This window comes from Convolutriloba macropyga, chromosome 7 (genome assembly GCF_964194025.1).
Source record: "Convolutriloba macropyga chromosome 7, txConMacr16.3, whole genome shotgun sequence".
Classification (NCBI taxonomy): domain Eukaryota; kingdom Metazoa; phylum Xenacoelomorpha; order Acoela; family Convolutidae; genus Convolutriloba; species Convolutriloba macropyga.
The window spans coordinates 66,719,385-66,737,968 of NC_134474.1; the positions used below are offsets into that span (position 1 = coordinate 66,719,385).

At 37.8% G+C, this 18,584-nt stretch overlaps 1 protein-coding gene and 17 non-coding genes across 18 annotated transcripts in view; 1 reads left to right on the plus strand and 17 right to left on the minus strand.

Annotated features, from left to right (window-relative positions):
• Positions 1 to 18,584, plus strand: part of LOC142343266 (protein unc-45 homolog A-like) — a 224,714-nt gene that overhangs the window by 189,611 nt on the left and 16,519 nt on the right. The window lies entirely within an intron of this gene.
• Positions 18 to 89, minus strand: Trnae-cuc (transfer RNA glutamic acid (anticodon CUC)). The gene has a single exon. It is a non-coding gene; the product is annotated as a tRNA-Glu (tRNA).
• On the minus strand, positions 295 to 366 carry Trnae-cuc (transfer RNA glutamic acid (anticodon CUC)). Its single transcript has one exon. It is a non-coding gene; the product is annotated as a tRNA-Glu (tRNA).
• Positions 1,129 to 1,200, minus strand: Trnae-cuc (transfer RNA glutamic acid (anticodon CUC)). The gene has a single exon. It is a non-coding gene; the product is annotated as a tRNA-Glu (tRNA).
• On the minus strand, positions 1,406 to 1,477 carry Trnae-cuc (transfer RNA glutamic acid (anticodon CUC)). The gene has a single exon. It is a non-coding gene; the product is annotated as a tRNA-Glu (tRNA).
• Trnae-cuc (transfer RNA glutamic acid (anticodon CUC)) lies at positions 1,684 to 1,755 on the minus strand. Its single transcript has one exon. It is a non-coding gene; the product is annotated as a tRNA-Glu (tRNA).
• On the minus strand, positions 1,962 to 2,033 carry Trnae-cuc (transfer RNA glutamic acid (anticodon CUC)). The gene has a single exon. It is a non-coding gene; the product is annotated as a tRNA-Glu (tRNA).
• Trnae-cuc (transfer RNA glutamic acid (anticodon CUC)) lies at positions 2,239 to 2,310 on the minus strand. Its single transcript has one exon. It is a non-coding gene; the product is annotated as a tRNA-Glu (tRNA).
• Positions 2,517 to 2,588, minus strand: Trnae-cuc (transfer RNA glutamic acid (anticodon CUC)). Its single transcript has one exon. It is a non-coding gene; the product is annotated as a tRNA-Glu (tRNA).
• On the minus strand, positions 2,795 to 2,866 carry Trnae-cuc (transfer RNA glutamic acid (anticodon CUC)). The gene has a single exon. It is a non-coding gene; the product is annotated as a tRNA-Glu (tRNA).
• Trnae-cuc (transfer RNA glutamic acid (anticodon CUC)) lies at positions 4,180 to 4,251 on the minus strand. The gene has a single exon. It is a non-coding gene; the product is annotated as a tRNA-Glu (tRNA).
• Positions 4,465 to 4,536, minus strand: Trnad-guc (transfer RNA aspartic acid (anticodon GUC)). The gene has a single exon. It is a non-coding gene; the product is annotated as a tRNA-Asp (tRNA).
• Positions 5,141 to 5,212, minus strand: Trnae-cuc (transfer RNA glutamic acid (anticodon CUC)). The gene has a single exon. It is a non-coding gene; the product is annotated as a tRNA-Glu (tRNA).
• On the minus strand, positions 5,414 to 5,486 carry Trnae-uuc (transfer RNA glutamic acid (anticodon UUC)). The gene has a single exon. It is a non-coding gene; the product is annotated as a tRNA-Glu (tRNA).
• Positions 5,973 to 6,044, minus strand: Trnae-cuc (transfer RNA glutamic acid (anticodon CUC)). Its single transcript has one exon. It is a non-coding gene; the product is annotated as a tRNA-Glu (tRNA).
• Trnae-uuc (transfer RNA glutamic acid (anticodon UUC)) lies at positions 6,249 to 6,320 on the minus strand. The gene has a single exon. It is a non-coding gene; the product is annotated as a tRNA-Glu (tRNA).
• On the minus strand, positions 6,529 to 6,600 carry Trnae-cuc (transfer RNA glutamic acid (anticodon CUC)). Its single transcript has one exon. It is a non-coding gene; the product is annotated as a tRNA-Glu (tRNA).
• On the minus strand, positions 6,802 to 6,874 carry Trnae-uuc (transfer RNA glutamic acid (anticodon UUC)). The gene has a single exon. It is a non-coding gene; the product is annotated as a tRNA-Glu (tRNA).

An 18,584-nucleotide genomic window follows, 5' to 3' on the forward strand; every position in this document is an offset into this window, starting at 1 on the left:
TATAGGAGTTGAAAAGGTTCCCAGACCGGGAGTTGAACCCGGGCCTTGTGGGTGAGAGCCACAAATCCTAACCGTTAAACCATCTGGGACGTGTAAGGTGGAGATGCGAGCCAATATAAGAGTTTCCTGTCTTTTTTACTGAGCTTCAATGCAAGTTTTTTTGGGAATTGAACTGATCTCAAATTTTCTTTAAAAATGTTTTCTCAATATTTTGGCTGATTTCTCTTATACGAAAAAGTCTTTTTTCGACTCAATACTTTTACAGCAAAGGCCTTAATATAGGAGTTGAAAAGGTTCCCAGACCGGGAGTTGAACCCGGGCCTTGTGGGTGAGATCCACAAATCCTGACCGCTAGACCATCTGGGACGTGTAAAGTGGAGATGCGAGCCAATCTAAGAGTTTCCTGTCTTTTTTACTGAGCTTCAATGCAAGTTTTTTTGGGAATTGAACTGATCTCAAATTTTCTTTAAAAATGTTTTCTCAATATTTTGGCTTATTTCTCTTATACGAAAAAGTCTTCTTTTCGACTCAATACTTTTACAGCAAAGGCCTTAATATAGGAGTTGAAAAGGTTCACAGACCGGGAGTTGATCCCGGGCCTTGTGGGTGAGATCCACAAATCCTGACCGCTAGACCATCTGGGACGTGTAAAGTGGAGATGCGAGCCAATCTAAGAGTTTCCTGTCTTTTTTACTGAGCTTCAATGCAAGTTTTTTTGGGAATTGAACTGATCTCAAATTTTCTTTAAAAATGTTTTCTCAATATTTTGGCTTATTTCTCTTATACGAAAAAGTCTTCTTTTCGACTCAATACTTTTACAGCAAAGGCCTTAATATAGGAGTTGAAAAGGTTCACAGACCGGGAGTTGATCCCGGGCCTTGTGGGTGAGATCCACAAATCCTGACCGCTAGACCATCTGGGACGTGTAAAGTGGAGATGCGAGCCAATCTAAGAGTTTCCTGTCTTTTTTACTGAGCTTCAATGCAAGTTTTTTTGGGAATTGAACTGATCTCAAATTTTCTTTAGAAATAATTTCTCAAATTTTGGCTTATTTCGCTAATGCGAAAAGTGTCTTCGTTTCGACTCAATAATTTTACAGCAAAGGCCTTAATATAGTAGCTAAAAAGCTTCCCAGACCGGGAGTTGAACCCGGGCCTTGTGGGTGAGAGCCACAAATCCTAACCGTTAAACCATCTGGGACGTGTAAGGTGGAGATGCGAGCCAATATAAGAGTTTCCTGTCTTTTTTACTGAGCTTCAATGCAAGTTTTTTTGGGAATTGAACTGATCTCAAATTTTCTTTAAAAATGTTTTCTCAATATTTTGGCTGATTTCTCTTATACGAAAAAGTCTTTTTTCGACTCAATACTTTTACAGCAAAGGCCTTAATATAGGAGTTGAAAAGGTTCCCAGACCGGGAGTTGAACCCGGGCCTTGTGGGTGAGATCCACAAATCCTGACCGCTAGACCATCTGGGACGTGTAAAGTGGAGATGCGAGCCAATCTAAGAGTTTCCTGTCTTTTTTACTGAGCTTCAATGCAAGTTTTTTTGGGAATTGAACTGATCTCAAATTTTCTTTAAAAATGTTTTCTCAATATTTTGGCTTATTTCTCTTATACGAAAAAGTCTTCTTTTCGACTCAATACTTTTACAGCAAAGACCTTAATATAGGAGTTGAAAAGGTTCCCAGACCGGGAGATGAACCCGGGCCTTGTGGGTGAGAGCCACAAATCCTAACCGCTAGACCATCTGGGACGTGTAAAGTGGAGATGCGAGCCAATCTAAGAGTTTCCTGTCTTTTTTACTGAGCTTCAATGCAAGTTTTTTTGGGAATTGAACTGATCTCAAATTTTCTTTAAAAATGTTTTCTCAATATTTTGGCTTATTTCTCTTATACGAAAAAGTCTTCTTTTCGACTCAATACTTTTACAGCAAAGGCCTTAATATAGGAGTTGAAAAGGTTTACAGACCGGGAATTGAACCCGGGCCTTGTGGGTGAGAGCCACAAATCCTAACCGCTAGACCATCTGGGACGTGTGAAGTGGAGATGCGAGCCAATCTAAGAGTTTCCTGTCTTTTTTACTGAGCTTCAATGCAAGTTTTTTGGAAATTGAACTGATCTCAAATTTTCTTTAAAAATGTTTTCTCAATATTTTGGCTGATTTCTCTTATACGAAAAAGTCTTCTTTTCGACTCAATACTTTTACAGCAAAGGCCTTAATATAGGAGTTGAAAAGGTTCCCAGACCGGGAGTTGAACCCGGGCCTTGTGGGTGAGAGCCACAAATCCTAACCGCTAGACCATCTGTGACGTGTAAAGTGGAGGTGCGAGCCAATCTAACAGTTTCCTGTCTTTTTTACTGAGCTTCAATGCAAGTTTTTTTGGGAATTGAACTGATCTCAAATTTTCTTTAAAAATGTTTTCTCAATATTTTGGCTTATTTCTCTTATACGAAAAAGTCTTCTTTTCGACTCAATACTTTTACAGCAAAGGCCTAAATATAGGAGTTGAAAAGGATCCCAGACCGGGAGTTGAACCCGGGCTTTGTGGTTGAGAGCCACAAATCCTAACCGCTAGACCATCTGGGACGTGTAAAGTGGAGATGCGAGCCAATCTAAGAGTTTCCTGTCTTTTTTACTGAGCTTCAATGCAAGTTTTTTTGGGAATTGAACTGATCTCAAATTTTCTTTAAAAATGTTTTCTCAATATTTTGGCTTATTTCTCTTATACGAAAAAGTCTTCTTTTCGACTCAATACTTTTACAGCAAAGGCCTTAATATAGGAGTTGAAAAGGTTCCCAGACCGGGAGTTGAACCCGGGCCTTGTGGGTGAGAGCCACAAATCCTAACCGCTGGACCATCTGGGACGTGTAAAGTGGAGATGCGAGCCAATCTAAGAGTTTCCTGTCTTTTTTACTGAGCTTCAATGCAAGTTTTTTTGGGAATTGAACTGATCTCAAATTTTCTTGAAAAATGTTTTCTCAATATTTTGGCTTATTTCTCTTATACGAAAAAGTCTTCTTTTCGACTCAATACTTTTACAGCAAAGGCCTTAATATAGGAGTTGAAAAGGTTCCCTGACCGGGAGTTGAACCCGGGCATTGTGGGTGCAAGCCACAAATCCTAACCGCTAAGCCATTTCGGACATGTAAAGTGGAAATGTGAGACAATCTAATAGTTTCATGTCTTTTTTACTAAGCTTCAATGCAAGTTTTTTCGGAATTGAACTGATCTCAATTTTTCTTAAAAACTATTATCTCAAACTTTTGGCTTATTTTTCTTATACGAAGAAGTCTTCTTTTCGACTCAATAATTTTACAGCAGAGGCCTTAATATAGAAGTTGAGAAGCTTCCCAGACCGGGAGTTGAACCTGGGCCTTGTGGGTGAGAGCCACAAATCTTAAGCGCTAGACCGTCTAGGACGTGTAAAGATGAGTTGCGAGCCAATCTAACGAGTTTCCTGTCTTTTTCACAAAGCTTCAATGCGATTTTTTTTAACTGAACTGATCGCAAATTTTCGTTAAAAATTTTTTCTCAAACTTTTGGCTGATTTTTCTAATACGAAAAGAGTCTTCTTTTCGACTCAATAATTTTACTGCAAAGGCCTTAATATAGGAGTTGAAAAGCTTCCCAGACCGGGAGTTGAACCCGGGCCTTGTGGGTGAAAGCCACAAATCCTAACCTCTAGCCCATATGGGACGTGTAATGTGGAGATCCGAACCAATCTAAGAGTTTCCTGTCTTTTTTACTAAGCTTCAATGCAAGTTTTTTCGGAATTGAACTGATCTCAATTTTTCTTAAAAACTATTATCTCAAACTTTTGGCTTATTTTTCTTATACGAAGAAGTCTTCTTTTCGACTCAATAATTTTACAGCAGAGGCCTTAATATAGAAGTTGAGAAGCTTCCCAGACCGGGAGTTGAACCTGGGCCTTGTGGGTGAGAGCCACAAATCTTAAGCGCTAGACCGTCTAGGACGTGTAAAGATGAGTTGCGAGCCAATCTAACGAGTTTCCTGTCTTTTTCACAAAGCTTCAATGCGATTTTTTTTAACTGAACTGATCGAAAATTTTCTTAAAAAATATTTTCTCAAATTTAGGCTTATTTCTCTAATGCGAAAATTGTCTTTGTTTCGACTCAATAATTTAACAGCAAAGCCCTCAATATAGGAGTTGAAAAGTTTCCCAGACCGGGAGATGAACCCGAGCCTTGTGGGTGAGAGCCACAAATCCTAACCGCTAGACCATCTGGGACGTGAAAATTGGAGATGCAAGCCAATCTAAGAGCTTCATGTTTTTTTACTAAGCTTCAATGCAAGTTTTTTCGGAATTGAACTGATCTCAAATTTTCTTAAAAACTAATATCTCAAACTTTTGGCTGATCTAAAACTTTTTCTAATACGAAAAGAGTCTTCTTTTCGACTCAATAATTTTACTACAAAGGCCTTAATATAGGAGTTGAAAAGCTTCCCAGACCGGGAGTTGAATCCGGGCCTTGTGGGTGACAGCCACTAATCCTAACCGCTAGACCATCTGGGACGTGTAAAGTGGAGATGCGAGCCAATCTAAGAGTTTCCTGTCTTTTTTACTAAGCTTCAATGCAAGTTTTTTCGGAATTGAACTGATCTCAATTTTTCTTAAAAACTATTATCTCAAACTTTTGGCTTATTTTTCTTATACGAAGAAGTCTTCTTTTCGACTCAATAATTTTACAGCAGAGGCCTTAATATAGAAGTTGAGAAGCTTCCCAGACCGGGAGTTGAACCTGGGCCTTGTGGGTGAGAGCCACAAATCTTAAGCGCTAGACCGTCTAGGACGTGTAAAGATGAGTTGCGAGCCAATCTAACGAGTTTCCTGTCTTTTTCACAAAGCTTCAATGCGATTTTTTTTAACTGAACTGATCGAAAATTTTCTTAAAAAATATTTTCTCAAATTTAGGCTTATTTCTCTAATGCGAAAATTGTCTTTGTTTCCTATCTTTTTTTACTAAGCTTCAGTGCAAATTTTTTTCGGAATTGAACTGATCTCAAAATTTCGCAAAAAATAATTTCTCAAATTTTTGGCTTATTTTTCTAATACGAAAAAGTCTTCTTTTCGACTCAATACTTTTACAGCAAAGGCCTTAAAATAGGAGTTGAAAAAGTTCCCAGCCCGGGAGTTGAACCCGGGCCTTGTGGGTGAGAGCCACAAATCCTATCCGCTAGACCGTCTGGGACGTGTGAAGTGGAGATGCGAGCCAATCTAATAGTTTCCTATCTTTTTTTACTAAGCTTCAGTGCAAGTTTTTTGGGAATTGAACTGATCTCAAATTTTCTTAAAAAATAATGTCTCAAACTTTTGGCTTATTTTTCTAATACGAAGAAGTCTTCGACTCCATAATTTTACCGCAGAGGCCTTAATATATGAGTTGAAAATCTTCCCCAGACCGGGGGTTGAACCCGGGCCTTGTGGGTGAAAGCCACAAATCCTATCCGCTAGACCGTCTGGGACGTGTGAAGTGGAGATGCGAGCCAATCTAAGAGTTTCCTGTCTTTTTTACTAAGCTTCAATGCAATTTTTTTTCGGAATTGAACTGATCTCAAATTTTCGCAAAAAATAATTTCTCAAATTTTTGGCTTATTTTTCTAATACGAAAAGTGTCTTCTTTTCGACTCAATAACTTTACAGGAAAGGCCTTTATATAGGAGTTGAAAAGGTTCCCAGACCGGGAAATGAACCTGGGCCTTGTGGGTGAGAGCCACAATTCTTAGCCGCTAGACCGTCTAGGGCGTGTGACTTGGAGTTGTGAGCCAATCTAAGGATTTTGCTGTCTTTTTCACTAAGCTGCGATGCAAGTTTTTTTTCGGAATTGAACATCTCAAATTTTCTTAAAAAATAACTTCTCAAATTTTTGGATCATTTTTCTAATGGGAAAAGTGTGTTCTTTTCGACTCAATAATTTTACAGGAAAGGCATTGATATAGGAGTTGAAAAGCTTCCCAGACCGGGAGATGAACCCAAGCCTTGTGGATGAGAGCCACAAATCCTAACCGCTAGACCATCTGGGACGTGAAAATTGGAGATGCAAGCCAATCTAAGAGCTTCATGTTTTTTACTAAGCTTCAATGCAAGTTTTTTCGGAATTGAACTGATCTCAAATTTTCTTAAAAACTAATATCTCAAACTTTTGGCTGATTTTTCTAATACGAAAAGAGTCTTCTTTTCGACTCAATAATTTTACTACAAAGGCCTTAATATAGGAGTTGAAAAGCTTCCCAGACCGGGAGTTGAATCCGGGCCTTGTGGGTGAAAGCCACTAATCCTAACCGCTAGACCATCTGGGACGTGTAAAGTGGAGATGCGAGCCAATCTAAGAGTTTCCTATCTTTTTTTGCTAAGCTTCAGTGCAAATTTTTTTTCGGAATTGAACTGATCTCAAAATTTCGCAAAAAATAATTTCTCAAATTTTTGGCTGATTTTTCTAATAGGAAAAAGTCTTCTTTTCGACTCAATACTTTTACAGCAAAGGCCTTAAAATAGGAGTTGAAAAAGTTCCCAGCCCGGGAGTTGAACCCGGGCCTTGTGGGTGAGAGCCACAAATCCTATCCGCTAGACCGTCTGGGACGTGTGCAGTGGAGATGCGAGCCAATCTAATAGTTTCCTATCTTTTTTTACTAAGCTTCAGTGCAAGTTTTTTGGGAATTGAACTGATCTCAAATTTTCTTAAAAAATAATGTCTCAAACTTTTGGCTTATTTTTCTAATACGAAGAAGTCTTCGACTCCATAATTTTACCGCAGAGGCCTTAATATATGAGTTGAAAATTTTCCCCAGACCGGGGGTTGAACCCGGGCCTTGTGGGTGAAAGCCACAAATCCTATCCGCTAGACCGTCTGGGACGTGTGAAGTGGAGATGCGAGCCAATCTAATAGTTTCCTGTCTTTTTTACTGAGCTTCAATGCAATTTTTTTTCGGAATTGAACTGATCTCAAATTTTCGCAAAAAATAATTTCTCAAATTTTTGGCTTATTTTTCTAATACGAAAAGTGTCTTCTTTTCGACTCAATAACTTTACAGGAAAGGCCTTTATATAGGAGTTGAAAAGGTTCCCAGACCGGGAAATGAACCTGGGCCTTGTGGGTGAGAGCCACAATTCTTAACCGCTAGACCGTCTAGGGCGTGTGACTTGGAGTTGTGAGCATATCTAAGGATTTTGCTGTCTTTTTCACTAAGCTGCGATGCAAGTTTTTTTTCGGAATTGAACATCTCAAATTTTCTTAAAAAATAACTTCTCAAATTTTTGGATCATTTTTCTAATGGGAAAAGTGTGTTCTTTTCGACTCAATAATTTTACAGGAAAGGCATTGATATAGGAGTTGAGAAGGTTCCTGGACCGGGATTTGAGTGAGGGCCATGGGAGTGAGAGCCAGAAATCCTAACCGCTAGACCATCTGGGACGTGTAAAGTGGAGATGCGAGCCAATCTAATAGTTTCCTGTCTTGTTTAAGCTTCAATGCAAGTTTTTTTGGGAATTGAACTGATCTCAAATTTTCTTAAAAAATAATGTCTCAAGCTTCTGGCCTATTTTGCTAATACGAAGAAGTCTTCTTTTCGACTCAATAACTTTACAGCAAAGGCCTTAATATAGGAGTTGAAAAGCTTTCCAGACCGGGAGTTGAACCCGGGTATTGTGGGTGAAAGCCACAAATCCTAACCGCTAGACCAATTAGGACATGTAAAGTGGAGATGTGAGACATTCTACGAGTTTCCTGTCTTTTTTACTAAGCTTCAATGCAAGTTTTTTTGGGAATTGAACTGATCTCAAATTTTCTTTAAAAATAATGTCTCAAAATTTTGGCTGATTTTTCTAAAACGAAAAGTGTCTTCTTTTCGACTCAATTACTTTACAGGAGAGCCCTTAATATAGGAGTTGAAAAGGTTCCCAGACCGCGAGTTGAACCTGGGCCTTATGGGTAAGAGCCACAAAGCTTAACCGCTAGACCGTCTAGGACGTGTAAAGTTGAGTTGCGAGCCAATCTAAGGAGTTTCCTGTCTTTTTTTACTAAGCTTCGATGCAAGTTTTTTTTGGAATTGGACATCTTAAATTTTCTTTAAAAATAACTTCTCAAATTTTTGGCTAATTTTTCTAATGGGAAAAGTGTGTTCTTTTCGACTCAATAATTTTACAGGTGAGGTCTTGATATCGGAGTTGAGAAGGTTGCGAGCCAATCTAATACTTCCCTGTCGTTTTTACTAAGCTGCAAAATGCAAGTTTTTCCGGAATTGAAGTGATCTCAATTTTTCTTAAAAATTAGTTTTTCAAATTTGTGGCTTATTTTTCTAATGCGAAAATTGTCTTCTTTTCGACTCAATAAATTTAAAGGAAAGGCCTTAATATAGGAGCTGAAAGGGTTCCCAGACCAGGTTGAACCTGGGCCTTGTGGATTAGAGCCACAAATCTCAACCTTTAGAGCGTCGGGGACGTGTAAAGTGGAGTTGCGAGCCAATCTACTGAGTTTCCTGTCTTGTTTACTAAGCTTCGATGCACTTTTTTTTCGGAATTGAACTTCTCAATTTTTTAAAAAAATTATTTTCTCAAGTTTTTGGCTTATTTTTCTAATGCGAAAAGTGTTTTCTTTTCGACTCAATAAATTTATAGGAAAGACCTTAATATAGGAGCTGAAAGTTTTCCCAGACCAGGTTGAACCTGGGCCTTGTGGATTAGAGCCACAAATCCCAACCTTTAGAGCGTCGGGGACGTGTAAAGTGGAGTTGCGAGCCAATCTAATGAGTTTCCTGTCTTGTTTACTAAGCTTCGATGCACTTTTTTTCGGAATTGAACTTCTCAATTTTTTTTTATCATTTTCTCAAATTTTTGGCTTAATTTTTTAATGCGAAAAGTGTCTTCTTTTCGACCCAATAATTTTATAGGAAAGACCCTAGTATAGGAGCTGAAAGTGTTCCCAGACCAGGTTGAACCTGGGCCTTGTGGGTTAGAGCCACAAATCCCAACCTTTAGACCGTCAGGGACGTGTTAAGTTGAGTTGCGAGCCAATCTAATGAGTTTCCTGTCTTTTTTTACTAAGCTTCGATGCAAGTTCTTTCGGAATTGAACATCTCAACTTTTCATAAAAAATAACTTCTCAAATTTTTGTCTCATTTTTCTAATGCGAAAAGTGTCTTCTTTTCTACTCAATAATTTTACAGGAACGGTCCTGATATAGGAGTTGAGAAGGTTCCTAGACCGGAAGTTGAACACAGGCCTTGTGGGTGATAGCGACAAATCCTAAACGCTAGACCATCTCGGAAATGTAATATTGAGATGCGAATCTAACAGTTTCCTGTCGTTTTTACTAAGCTTCAAAATGCAAGTTTTTTTTCGGAATTGAACTTATCTCAAATTCTTTTAAAAATTAATTTCTCAAATTTTTTGGCTTATCTTTCTAATTCGAAAAGTGTCTTCTTTTCGACTCAATAATTTTAAAGGAAAGGCCTTAATATAGGAGTTGAAAGGGTTCCCAGACAGGGAGTTGAACCTGGGCCTTTTGGGTGAAAGCCACAAATCCTAACCGCTAGACCATCTGGGACATGTAATTTTGAGATGCGAATCTAACAGTTTCCTGTCGTTTTTACTAAGCTTCAAAATGCATGTTTTTTTCGGAATTGAACTTATCTCAAATTCTTTTAAAAATTATTTTCTCAAATTTTTGGCTTATTTTTCTAATGCGAAGTGTCTTCTTTTCGACTCAATAATTTTATAGGAAAGACATTAATATAGGAGCTGAAAGTGTTCCCAGACCAGGTTGAACCTGGGCCTTGTGGATTAGAGCCACAAATCCCAACCTTTAGAGCGTCGGGGACGTGTAAAGTGGAGTTGCGAGCCAATCTATTGAGTTTCCTGTCTTGTTTACTAAGCTTCGATGCAAGTTTTTATCGAAATTGAACTTCTCAATTTTTTATAGAATTATTTTCTCAAATTTTTGGCTTATTTTTTTAATGCGAAAAGTGTCTTCTTTTCGATCCAATAATTTTATAGGAAAGACCCTAGTATAGGAGCTGAAAGTGTTCCCAGACCAGGTTGAACCTGGGCCTTGTGGATTAGAGCCACAAATCCCAACCTTTAGAGCGTCGGGGACGTGTAAAGTGGAGTTGCGAGCCAATCTAATGAGTTTCCTGTCTCTTTTACTAAGCTTCGATGCACTTTTTTTCGGAATTGAACTTCTCAATTTTTTTTAGAATTATTTTCTCAAATTTTTGGCTTATTTTTTTTAATGCGAAAAGTGTCTTCTTTTCGACCCAATAATTTTATAGGAAAGACCCTAGTATAGGAGCTGAAAGTGTTCCGAGACCAGGTTGAACCTGGGTCTTGTGGGTTAGAGCCACAAATCCTAACCTTTAGACCGTCAGGGACGTGTAAAGTTGAGTTGCGAGCCAATCTAATGAGTTTCCTGTCTTTTTTTACTAAGCTTCGATGCAAGTTTTTTTCGGAATTGAACATCTCAACTTTTCTTAAAAAATAACTTCTCAAATTTTTGTCTCATTTTTCTAATGCGAAAAGTGTCTTCTTTTCTACTCAATAATTTTACAGGAACGGTCCTGATATAGGAATTGAGAAGGTTCCTAGACCGGAAGTTGAACACAGGCCTTGTGGGTGATAGCGACAAATCCTAAACGCTAGACCATCTCGGAAATGTAATATTGAGATGCGAATCTAACAGTTTCCTGTCGTTTTTACTAAGCTTCAAAATGCAAGTTTTTTTCGGAATTGAACTTATCTCAAATTCTTTTAAAAATTATTTTCTCAAATTTTTTGGCTTATCTTTCTAATTCGAAAAGTGTCTTCTTTTCGACTCAATAATTTTAAAGGAAAGGCCTTAATATAGGAGCTGAAAGGGTTCCCAGACAGGGAGTTGAACCTGAGCCTTTTGGGTGAAAGCCACAAATCCCAACCTTTAGAGCGTCGGGGACGTGTAAAGTGGAGTTGCGAGCCAATCTAATGAGTTTCCTGTCTTGTTTACTAAGCTTCGATGCACTTTTTTTCGGAATTGAACTTCTCAATTTTTTTTAGAATTATTTTCTCAAATTTTTGGCTTATTTTTTTAATGCGAAAAGTGTCTTCTTTTCGACCCAATAATTTTATAGGAAAGACCCTAGTATAGGAGCTGAAAGTGTTCCCAGACCAGGTTGAACCTGGGTCTTGTGGGTTAGAGCCACAAATCCTAACCTTTAGACCGTCAGGGACGTGTAAAGTTGAGTTGCGAGCCAATCTAATGAGTTTCCTGTCTTTTTTTTACTAAGCTTCGATGCAAGTTTTTTTCGGAATTGAACATCTCGACTTTTCTTAAAAAATAACTTCTCAAATTTTTGTCTCATTTTTCTAATGCGAAAAGTGTCTTCTTTTCTACTCAATAATTTTACAGGAACGGTCCTGATATAGGAGTTGAGAAGGTTCCTAGACCGGAAGTTGAACACAGGCCTTGTGGGTGATAGCGACAAATCCTAAACGCTAGACCATCTCGGAAATGTAATATTGAGGAACGAATCTAAGAGTTTCCTGTCGTTTTTACTAAGCTTCAAAATGCAAGTTTTTTTTTCGGAATTGAACTTATCTCAAATTCTTTTAAAAATTAATTTCTCAAATTTTTTGGCTTATCTTTCTAATATGAAAAGTGTCTTCTTTTTGACTCAATAATTTTAAAGGAAAGGCCTCAATATAGGAGCTGAAAGGGTTCCCAGACAGGGAGTTGAACCTGGGCCTTTTGGGTGAAAGCCACAAATCCCAACCTTTAGAGCGTCGGGGACGTGTAAAGTGGAGTTGCGAGCCAATCTAATGAGTTTCCTGTCTTGTTTACTAAGCTTCGATGCACTTTTTTTCGGAATTGAACTGATCTCAAATTTTCTTTTAAAAAATTTCTCAAATTTTTGGCTTATTTTTCTAATGCGAAACGTGTCTTCTTTTCGCCTCACTAATTTTACTGGAAAGGCCCTAATATAAGTGTTAAAAAGGTTCCCAGACCGGGAGTTGAACCCGGGACTTGCGGGAGAAAGCCACAAATCCTAACCGCTAGACCATCTCGGAAATGTAATATTGAGATGCGAATCTAACAGTTTCCTGTCGTTTTTACTAAGCTTCAAAATGCAAGTTTTTTTCGGAATTGAACTTATCTCAAATTCTTTTAAAAATTATTTTCTCAAATTTTTTGGCTTATCTTTCTAATTCGAAAAGTGTCTTCTTTTCGACTCAATAATTTTAAAGGAAAGGCCTTAATATAGGAGCTGAAAGGGTTCCCAGACAGGGAGTTGAACCTGAGCCTTTTGGGTGAAAGCCACAAATCCCAACCTTTAGAGCGTCGGGGACGTGTAAAGTGGAGTTGCGAGCCAATCTAATGAGTTTCCTGTCTTGTTTACTAAGCTTCGATGCACTTTTTTTCGGAATTGAACTTCTCAATTTTTTTTAGAATTATTTTCTCAAATTTTTGGCTTATTTTTTTAATGCGAAAAGTGTCTTCTTTTCGACCCAATAATTTTATAGGAAAGACCCTAGTATAGGAGCTGAAAGTGTTCCCAGACCAGGTTGAACCTGGGTCTTGTGGGTTAGAGCCACAAATCCTAACCTTTAGACCGTCAGGGACGTGTAAAGTTGAGTTGCGAGCCAATCTAATGAGTTTCCTGTCTTTTTTTTACTAAGCTTCGATGCAAGTTTTTTTCGGAATTGAACATCTCGACTTTTCTTAAAAAATAACTTCTCAAATTTTTGTCTCATTTTTCTAATGCGAAAAGTGTCTTCTTTTCTACTCAATAATTTTACAGGAACGGTCCTGATATAGGAGTTGAGAAGGTTCCTAGACCGGAAGTTGAACACAGGCCTTGTGGGTGATAGCGACAAATCCTAAACGCTAGACCATCTCGGAAATGTAATATTGAGGAACGAATGTAAGAGTTTCCTGTCGTTTTTACTAAGCTTCAAAATGCAAGTTTTTTTTTCGGAATTGAACTTATCTCAAATTCTTTTAAAAATTAATTTCTCAAATTTTTTGGCTTATCTTTCTAATTCGAAAAGTGTCTTCTTTTCGACTCAATAATTTTAAAGGAAAGGCCTCAATATAGGAGCTGAAAGGGTTCCCAGACAGGGAGTTGAACCTGGGCCTTTTGGGTGAAAGCCACAAATCCCAACCTTTAGAGCGTCGGGGACGTGTAAAGTGGAGTTGCGAGCCAATCTAATGAGTTTCCTGTCTTGTTTACTAAGCTTCGATGCACTTTTTTTCGGAATTGAACTTCTCAAATTTTTTTTAAAAATTATTTTCTCAAATTTTCGGCTTATTTTTTAATGCGAAAAGTGTCTTCTTTTCGACCCAATAATTTTATAGGAAAGACCTTAGTATAGGAGCTGAAAGTGTTCCCAGACCAGGTTGAACCTGGGCCTTGTGGGTTAGAGCCACAAATCCCAATCTTTAGACCGTCAGGGACGTGTAAAGTTGAGTTGCGAGCCAATCTAATGAGTTTCCTGTCTTTTTTTTACTAAGCTTCGATGCAAGTTTTTTTCGGAATTGAACATCTCAAATTTTCATAAAAAATAACTTCTCAAATTTTTGTCTCATTTTTCTAATGCGAAAAGTGTCTTCTTTTCTACTCAATAATTTTACAGGAACGGTCCTGATATAGGAGTTGAGAAGGTTCCTAGACCGGAAGTTGAACACAGGCCTTGTGGGTGATAGCGACAAATCCTAAACGCTAGACCATCTCGGAAATGTAATATTGAGATGCGAATCTAACAGTTTCCTGTCGTTTTTACTAAGCTTCAAAATGCAAGTTTTTTTTTCGGAATTGAACTTATCTCAAATTCTTTTAAAAATTAATTTCTCAAATTTTTTGGCTTATCTTTCTAATTCGAAAAGTGTCTTCTTTTCGACTCAATAATTTTAAAGGAAAGGCCTCAATATAGGAGCTGAAAGGGTTCCCAGACAGGGAGTTGAACCTGGGCCTTTTGGGTGAAAGCCACAAATCCCAACCTTTAGGGCGTCGGGGACGTGTAAAGTGGAGTTGCGAGCCAATCTAATGAGTTTCCTGTCTTGTTTACTAAGCTTCGATGCACTTTTTTTCGGAATTGAACTTCTCAATTTTTTTTAAAAAATTATTTTCTCAAATTTTCGGCTTATTTTTTAATGCGAAAAGTGTCTTCTTTTCGACCCAATAATTTTATAGGAAAGACCTTAGTATAGGAGCTGAAAGTGTTCCCAGACCAGGTTGAACCTGGGCCTTGTGGGTTAGAGCCACAAATCCCAATCTTTAGACCGTCAGGGACGTGTAAAGTTGAGTTGCGAGCCAATCTAATGAGTTTCCTGTCTTTTTTTACTAAGCTTCGATGCAAGTTTTTTTCGGAATTGAACATCTCAAATTTTCTTAAAAAATAACTTCTCAAATTTTTGTCTCATTTTTCTAATGCGAAAAGTGTCTTCTTTTCTACTCAATAATTTTACAGGAACGGTCCTGATATAGGAGTTGAGAAGGTTCCTAGACCGGAAGTTGAACACAGGCCTTGTGGGTGATAGCGACAAATCCTAAACGCTAGACCATCTGGGACATGTAATATTGAGATGCGAATCTAACAGTTTCCTGTCGTTTTTACTAAGCTTCAAAATGCAAGTTTTTTTCGGAATTGAACTTATCTCAAATTCTTTTTGAAAACTATTTTCTCAAATTTTTGGCTTATTTTTCTAATGCGAAAAGTGTCTTCTTTTGGACTCAATAATTTTAAAGGAAAGGCCTTAATATAGGAGCTGAAAGGGTTCCCAGACAGGGAGTTGAACCTGGGCCTTTTGGGTGAAAGCCACAAATCCTAACCGCTAGACCATCTGGGACATGTAATATTGAGATGCGAATCTAACAGTTTCCTGTCGTTTTTACTAAGCTTCAAAATGCATTTTTTTTCGGAATTGAACTTATCTCAAATTCTTTTAAAAATTATTTTCTCAAATTTTTGGCCTATTTTTCTAATGCGAAAAGTGTCTTCTTTTCGACTCAATAATTTTATAGGAAAGACCTTAATATAGGAGCTGAAAGTGTTCCCAGACCAGGTTGAACCTGGGCCTTGTGGATTAGAGCCACAAATCCCAACCTTTAGAGCGTCGGGGACGTGTAAAGTGGAGTTGCGAGCCAATCTAATGAGTTTCCTGTCTTGTTTACTAAGCTTCGATGCACTTTTTTTCGGAATTGAACTTCTCAAATTTTTTTAAAAATTATTTTCTCAAATTTTTGGCTTATTTTTTTAATGCGAAAAGTGTCTTCTTTTCGACCCAATAATTTTATAGGAAAGACCTTAGTATAGGAGCTGAAAGTGTTCCCAGACCAGGTTGAACCTGGGCCTTGTGGGTTAGAGCCACAAATCCCAACCTTTAGACCGTCAGGGACGTGTAAAGTTGAGTTGCGAGCCAATCTAATGAGTTTCCTGTCTTTTTTTACTAAGCTTCGATGCAAGTTTTTTTCGGAATTGAACATCTCAAATTTTTGTCTCATTTTTCTAATGCGAAAAGTGTCTTCTTTTCTACTCAATAATTTTACAGGAACGGTCCTGATAAAGGAGTTGAGAAGGTTCCTAGACCGGAAGTTGAACACAGGCCTTGTGGGTGATAGCGACAAATCCTAAACGCTAGACCATCTGGGACATGTAATATTGAGATGCGAATCTAACAGTTTCCTGTCGTTTTTACTAAGCTTCAAAATGCAACTTTTTTTCGGAATTGAACTTATCTCAAATTCTTTTAAAAATTATTTTCTCAAATTTTTGGCTTATTTTTCTAATGCGAAAAGTGTCTTCTTTTCGACTCAATAATTTTATAGGAAAGACCTTAGTATAGGAGCTGAAAGTGTTCCCAGACCAGGTTGAACCTGGGCCTTGTGGGTTAGCGCCACAAATCCCAACCTTTAGACCGTCAGGGACGTGTAAAGTTGAGTTGCGAGCCAATCTAATGAGTTTCCTGTCTTGTTTACTAAGCTTCGATGTACTTTTTTTCGGAATTGAACTTCTCAAATTTTTTTAAAAATTATTTTCTCAAATTTTTGGCTTATTTTTTTAATGCGAAAAGTGTCTTCTTTTCGACCCAATAATTTTATAGGAAAGACCTTAGTATAGGAGCTGAAAGTGTTCCCAGACCAGGTTGAACCTGGGCCTTGTGGGTTAGCGCCACAAATCCCAACCTTTAGACCGTCAGGGACGTGTAAAGTTGAGTTGCGAGCCAATCTAATGAGTTTCCTGTCTTTTTTTACTAAGCTTCGATGCAAGTTTTTTTCGGAATTGAACATCTCAAATTTTCTTTAAAAATAACTTCTCAAATTTTTGTCTCAATTTTCTAATGCGAAAAGTGTCTTCTTTTCTACTCAATAATTTTACAGGAACGGTCCTGATATAGGAGTTGAGAAGGTTCCTAGACCGGAAGTTGAACACAGGCCTTGTGGGTGATAGCGACAAATCCTAAACGCTAGACCATCTGGGACATGTAATATTGAGATGCGAATCTAATCTAACAGTTTCCTGTCGTTTTTACTAAGCTTCAAAATGCAACTTTTTTTCGGAATTGAACATATCTCAAATTCTTTTAAAAATTATTTTCTCAAATTTTTGGCTTATTTTTCTAATGCGAAAAGTGTCTTCTTTTCGACTCAATAATTTTATAGGAAAGACCTTAATATAGGAGCTGAAAGTGTTCCCAGACCAGGTTGAACCTGGGCCTTGTGGATTAGAGCCACAAATCCCAACCTTTAGAGCGTCGGGGACGTGTAAAGTGGAGTTGCGAGCCAATCTAATGAGTTTCCTGTCTTGTTTACTAAGCTTCGATGTACTTTTTTTCGGAATTGAACTTCTCAAATTTTTTTAAAAATTATTTTCTCAAATTTTTGGCTTATTTTTTTAATGCGAAAAGTGTCTTCTTTTCGACCCAATAATTTTATAGGAAAGACCTTAGTATAGGAGCTGAAAGTGTTCCCAGACCAGGTTGAACCTGGGCCTTGTGGGTTAGCGCCACAAATCCCAACCTTTAGACCGTCAGGGACGTGTAAAGTTGAGTTGCGAGCCAATCTAATGAGTTTCCTGTCTTTTTTTACTAAGATTCGATGCAAGTTTTTTTCGGAATTGAACATCTCAAATTTTCTTAAAAAATAACTTCTCAAATTTTTGTCTCATTTTTCTAATGCGAAAAGTGTCTTCTTTTCTACTCAATAATTTTACAGGAACGGTCCTGATATAGGAGTTGAGAAGGTTCCTAGACCGGAAGTTGAACACAGGCCTTGTGGGTGATAGCGACAAATCCTAAACGCTAGACCATCTGGGACATGTAATATTGAGATGCGAATCTAACAGTTTCCTGTCGTTTTTACTAAGCTTCAAAATGCAAGTTTTTTTCGGAATTGAACTTATCTCAAATTCTTTTAAAAATTATTTTCTCAAATTTTTGGCTTATTTTTCTAATGCGAAAAGTGTCTTCTTTTCGACTCAATAATTTTAAAGGAAAGGCCTTAATATAAGAGCTGAAAGGGTTCCCAGGCAGGGAGTTGAACCTGGGCCTTTTGGGTGAAAGCCACAAATCCTAACCGCTAGACCGTCGGGGACGTTGAAAGTGGAGTTGCAAGCCAATCTAAGGAGTTTCCTGTCTTTTTTTACTAAGCTTCGATGCAATTTTTTTCGGAATTGAACATCTCAAGTTTTCTTTAAAATTATTTTCTCAAATTTTTTGGCATATTTTTCTAATGCGAAAAGTGTCTTCTTTTCGACCCAATAATTTTATAGGAAAGACCTTAGTATAGGAGCTGAAAGTGTTCCCAGACCAGGTTGAACCTGGGCCTTGTGGGTTAGCGCCACAAATCCCAACCTTTAGACCGTCAGGGACGTGTAAAGTTGAGTTGCGAGCCAATCTAAGGAGTTTCCTGTCTTTTTTTACTAAGCTTCGATTCAAGTTTTTTTCGGAATTGAACATCTCAAATTTTCTTAAAAAATAACTTCTCAAATTTTTGTCTCATTTTTCTAATGCGAAAAGTGTCTTCTTTTCTACTCAATAATTTTACAGGAACGGTCCTGATATAGGAGTTGAGAAGGTTCCTAGACCGGAAGTTGAACACAGGCCTTGTGGGTGATAGCGACAAATCCTAAGCGCTAGACCATCTGGGACTTGTAATATTGAGATGCGAATCTAACAGTTTCCTGTCGTTTTTACTAAGCTTCAAAATGCAAGTTTTTTCGGAATTGAACTTATCTCAAATTCTTTTAAAAATTAATTTCTCAAATTTTTTGGCTTATCTTTCTAATGCGAAAAGTGTCTTCTTTTCGACTCAATAATTTTAAAGGAAAGGCCTTAATATAGGAGCTGAAGGGGTTTCCAGACAGGGAGTTGAACCTGGGCCTTTTGGGTGAAAGCCAAAAATCCTAACCGCTAGACCGTCGGGGACGTGTAAAGTGGAGTTGCGAGCCAATCTAAGGAGTTTCCTGTCTTTTTTTACTAAGCTTCGATGCAAGTTTTTTCGGAATTGAACATCTCAAATTTCTTTAAAATTATTTTCTCAAATTTTTCGCATGTTTGCCTAATGCGAAAAGTGTCTTCTTTTCGACTCAATAATTTTATA